The sequence below is a fragment of the Ornithodoros turicata genome, unplaced genomic scaffold, assembly GCF_037126465.1.
Source record: "Ornithodoros turicata isolate Travis unplaced genomic scaffold, ASM3712646v1 ctg00001479.1, whole genome shotgun sequence".
Taxonomy (NCBI): domain Eukaryota; kingdom Metazoa; phylum Arthropoda; class Arachnida; order Ixodida; family Argasidae; genus Ornithodoros; species Ornithodoros turicata.
In genome coordinates this window covers 1-5,430 of record NW_026999629.1, presented here as the reverse complement: position 1 = coordinate 5,430, position 5,430 = coordinate 1, and the positions used below count along the sequence as shown (strand labels likewise).

Here is a 5,430-nt window from a genome sequence, read left to right as displayed (position 1 = left end):
CCTGCGGCACAGAGTAAGTTACTTCTCACTTGTAATTATAAAACAGAGTATGTTGTACATTATCGTTTGCTGATTCTATATTGTAGGATAGGTATGCGGGTGAGCAAAATTCATAGAGAGTTGAAATTTCGTCAGGGTACGGTCTTTTGCCCGTACTTTGAAATGAACATTAAGCGACGCACTGCAGCGCAAACGGACTTTGAGAAGCAGATAATGAAGTTAAGCTGTAATGCCCTTTATGGTAGGACGCTCCTTTCCCTCAGGCGATTTACATCTGAATAGCAAGTTAGCCAGCGTCTTCCGAACTCTATAGCACCAAGGACTCCTCTGTCTCTCTGTAAAACTCTGCGAACACCCGCTCGAACGAGGCATAGCACATGTGACGGCCCCGGAGCGCGACCGCCGTGTACTTCTATGCACCGCGCATCTACACTTGGTAGTTTATCTCTACGGTTAAGAGAATGAACTGCAGTCTGTCCCGAATTGGAATGGGGGGTTGAAGGAGCGTTTGAATGGTGCTCCAGCGAATCTGTACAGCAGCCCAATCCCATACAGCTCCTCAACTCTGTGCCGCAAAACGTCGGGAACGAGACACTCATGAAAAGCGTGCTGCGCAGTTTCATGGCTAGAACAGAAAGGACATCGAGGCGATCCCTGTCCGAGTCCAAACCTGCCGCAGTAGCTTAGCGCCACGCGATTTGACGCGGGACAGATACCCAGTAAACCACAAATGTCCTTGAGACGTCCAGAGGATGGTTCAGATAGGACGTTCAGTATCTCCAGTGGATATCCAGATATATCCAGATTACTTTGAAAAGATGTACTATAGATAGAATGCTTGTCCAGAACACGTTGCTGGTATGTTGCAGAGATATCTAGTATGGATGTTCGTCCCATCTAATGGACATACATCCAAAGCATAGATGGATGTCCAATGGACGTTCTATAGGACCACCCCTGTACTTTGCATGCATTATGACACAGGAAATATTTTTCACTTCAGCTGAGCAGCAGCACAAATTAAAGTCTTGAATTTCGAAGCGAGGTCGCTTGGTGGAAGAGCAGAATTGATAATAGTCATTCAACAAAGCAGTTTTGAGTCACGACTCTTTTACTACAATGAACAAAATACAATCAATAGGATCAATAGAAATGTCCCTTGTCAATACAATGTGTCTTGCAATTGCTTGTAATGCACTTAAATGAATCGTAGTGTACTACACACAACTTTGTGGTTTGGTACTTTACAATATCAGATAGTAGAAAATGCTTGGAATATTTTTAGTAGTCGTTCACAAAGTGGAAGCGACACCTAACTGGGTACTTGAGACATATAGTACATATCTTTGTACTTTCTGTGTAAGTATGGAGCAGTTGGACGTATATAGTGACTAGTGAACCCATAAAAGAAAAAGAGCACTAATATCATGACGCTTGTGCATCACTTTGTACTTTTCGTTAGTGTGGAGCACTTGGGCAAATATATTGAGAACATAAAACATTAAATACACGCAAGGTGTCCCAGAAAACGTGTAATTGAATTATGGTAAGCAAGCTACGCTACCTAGGATCGTGTGGTCAATGGCATTTCTTCTTACTTGGTTTTTACCACATACTGATGTGAATGTCATCTGGTAGAAGTTTTATTATGCTAATTTTTAACAAAGCAAAAGAAGGTTGCTAAACGAAATCCCCAGAGGGATAACACAAAAAATGAGTTCTTGAAATTGAAGGTATGATCGCAGTCGAAGCCAAATGCGAGAAGCAATGCCAGTTGCATCAATTTCTGCTATCCATATGTGGCCTGAGTTCTGCAACTTTCTTATGTCGCACTCACGATCAGGCTGGCTCAAAAAGACGCCAAGAGTTAAGCTGCGAGCATTCCGAAATGCATGATGTTCAGATTGTATTTTGTTCTGATGGGCTCCTCGATATCAGTGTCAGTTATCATGAAATTCGGCAAAACATAGAGCTCCGTTCATTAAAATTCATTGAAAAAACTTCGCATGAGCCATTAGTCACGTGATTCTAGGTGGCATAGTTCATTATACTTTTAACACTTTCTGAGACACCCTGTATCACATGTCACGCGTACTTTAAACATGTATGTAAACTCTGTATATATAATTGCACATATATTTAAAATGTAGTACATCACTTTGTACTCCTTTGTTTGTGTGGGTTGGAGATAATGTGTATATAAAAACATTATAAAACATTTTCACTAAAGACTAGCTTGGTTCTGAGTGTAGGGTTCCTAGGAGCAGCAGTTACCAGCACAGAGGATATCCAAAAAATACTGGGCAAACAGCAAAAATGTCCCACAGCGAAAAATGCTAAAAAAGAGCATCAGAGCTGGGGTACGGTAGTAGTGCACAGTCGAGTACCGTTGTCTGTGGCGGCATGGCGGATAACTTTAGTTCACTCCTCTGTGAGCCCTTTGGTGAGCCGAAGAGCTGCGCATTTCAGAAAGGAAAGGTCATTTGTCTCAGAACAACAGCAAGAAACTTCTCCTACAGTACATCACTGAGTCAGCTATACATCATTCGAGCCCGGTATATTTCTCATCGCACCTATCACAGTCGGAAAGTACCACGTACTACTTCTCCCAACGAGTCCTTCAGGCACTCTTTGATACCACTCGCCGAAACAGAGTGGAACTCACTCCCACAGAACATTGTTGACATCGCAGATCCCGTAACATTCCACAGGCATTTACTTTCCTGTTTGTCCCATTAATAACTGTTGTCATACAGGTTTCTTTGCAACTGAACTGGCACTGCAATGCAATAATAATAATAATAATAATTTTCTGGAGTATATAAAAAATGCCCTCAAATTTTTATGTTATTAAGGAAGGCCAGATCCATCAGACACGATTTTTACTAATCTAATCCGACCTCTTCATCGCCTAAAGGTTGTTCTGTTTGTTTGTTGTTCTCTCTGAGCTTGTTCTAGAAAAATCTCGTCAAAATCAACACTCACTTTCATGTAAAAAGATCACAAAGCTAAGGAAATACTTGTGTTCATTGTGGTTCCTGCATTTCCACAGCCCTTTAAGCAAGTGAACTGCAACTTCAACTAAGATATAAAATAATCCTCCTCCTGCATGACACAAATACTAGTCTGTTACTAGGATGTTCCAGAGCGTCACAGCTAACTGTCATGCCGGCATTGGTTTCAGCAGGAAAGGTAGACTTTGGAGCAGTCTAGCACCCGAATGCCACCAGTTTAGACTGAAATATTCTGCAGTATGTCATTGTCCAGGGTAAGGAACATCAGCATTTTTTTTTGTAAACATTGCTGATGGTCGAGGATGGACCCTAAATCAAAGAAGGAAGTCACTGAAACGGTTAGCCAGCTATAGGACTCGAACCCACATCTTCTGGATTACCGATTACCTGTGGATTATCTATTTGTCCTTTCTAAACATCAATTGCCGACCTGGATCATTTCACGTGAAACTGCCCAGGTGTATTAATAACAATTGCAAAAAGCGTCCCGAAACACGCACCTCTTGGCTGTGTCCCGACTTCTTGCGGGTGCATGGCGGAGCCAGTCTTTGACTACACTTTCAACTGAGTGTTCGCTGCACTTCTGTGAAGTCTTGACGGCAGCTGCAAAACAAAAAAAAGTGTGCAGGTTCCTATATGCACACAGATTGGATAGAACATAAAAAATAAGGCTGTAGAATTCTTAGGCTTATAACCTTTAAAATGGAAATAGATTTGAGTCCTTTGAAGTTGTTATGGATGATCTAAGAGTGCAACGAAATACGCATTATACAGAAAAAAGTTAGAATCCGGGCGGGGTCATATACGATGTTGTAGGCAGGGTTTTGAAACGTGTGAAATCTGGAGCGCAATTGAAAGCCGGAAGGGAAGAACCAAAAAAATTCGGGGTCACAGATTATGCGCACACAGCCTCAAACAGGTTAAAAAATATATTCAAAACTGTATGGTATTGAGGTAGTTTTTCAAAGAGGCTATCGGTTGGATTCTTTGATCAGTCAAGTCAATCAGGATGTTAGAAAAGGGTGTCACATTAAGCATGGCAATAAATTTGTGAACTGTCAAATTGGGTGTGTATAGTGTGAGACTTCCCGGCGTGTTAATACAAGATTAAAAGAACATCATTCGAACATATCTAATCAAGTATAGTACTTCGGGGGAACATTTAGCCACATGTGTTGGGTGCGTAGCATTCTTTACTAACATTTTTAAGAGTAGCAAATCTGGTTGTTTGTTGTACAGAGAGGCCGTAGAGATAAGAAAAGTGTGGTTGAGTTGTATCAGTAACCCCTCTGTTCTTTTCCAATAAGGTGATGAATTTTCTCGTGACCTAAGTGCTGCTCGGCGGTTCTGGATTGTTCGACAGGAGAGGGAAGGGTAGAGGGTTGCTGTACTATAAAAACGGGGGATGTTTCAGGAATAAAAGTTTTTGGGTGGTAGTACAGTGCTGTGTTGTCTGTCTGTCGTCCTTCTTGTTCTCCCCTTGCACTGGGGTTTTCTATCGCTTTTAATACACATTGTACACCCTCTAAAAAGTCTTTTCATTGTTCATGTATAGGGCCAGAGTTTTTTCGGTCATATTTTCCAGAAACTCGGCGGGAGGGGTAAATTCGGGTTATATTTTGCTTCAATAATTCGCAAGTAATCGGGTTGAACTGAACCTGATTCAACCTAATCGTAGTTGGATCGGGTTGGATCGGGCGTAAAACTTTGGTTTACTCCGATTTAAATCAGGAGGTAAATATCAGGCACAATCGGGTATAACCCTAAAAAGTCAGGACCTATTCATATAGTATTAATGGAGCCTTAAAGGAGCACAGAGGGCCATCCAAAAAAATTCAGATTAAGACATCTGAAGAAAGTGTGTGTGTCATAATACCAAATAGCGCGAAAGGTTTTGATGTGTTCAATTTGTTTCCCAGAAAAAAAAAACTCGCATGAACATAGCTCCACGCGTTTACCCTTAAGTCGCCACTCGAGCTATAACGAGGATGATGAGGTATGATGCCACGTCACCGATTACGGTATAAGGAGAACTTGTTCTGGTTCGCCGGTCAGTGGGGGTCAGCGCAGTGTCCCTTTGCCGCCGTAACCTGTTTTGCCAGTTCTCCCGGAGAATTGGGGATAGAAGGAGCGGCCGAAGCATTACCGAGCACGGAGAAAGGCTTTATCAGAACCCCGAACAGGTGAGCAGTAGACGACAGCGAAGTAGCAGACAACATTTCTGTAGGCCAATCAGCGAGCGTTCTCCTTATAGCGTCAGCGCGAGGTTCCAGGCAGATCACAGGCTGGTACTGCTCTTCACCACCGATGCGCACGGTCGCTTTTTGCGGTGTATTTTAAATTCAATTTCTGCGATAATTATGAGTCCGCGGTGTAAATTACTTCGCATGGTGCATCTTACTGGGCTACTTAACAG

At 42.3% G+C, this 5,430-nt stretch overlaps 1 long non-coding RNA gene across 1 annotated transcript; it reads right to left on the bottom strand.

Moving 5' to 3' along the window:
* Positions 1-2,116: 2,116 nt before the first annotated feature.
* LOC135377043 (uncharacterized) lies at positions 2,117-4,760 on the bottom strand. Its single transcript, XR_010417990.1, has 2 exons — positions 3,515-4,760; positions 2,117-2,456 (listed from the first exon to the last, which is right to left on the bottom strand). It is a non-coding gene; the product is annotated as an uncharacterized LOC135377043 (long non-coding RNA).
* Positions 4,761-5,430: the final 670 nt, after the last annotated feature.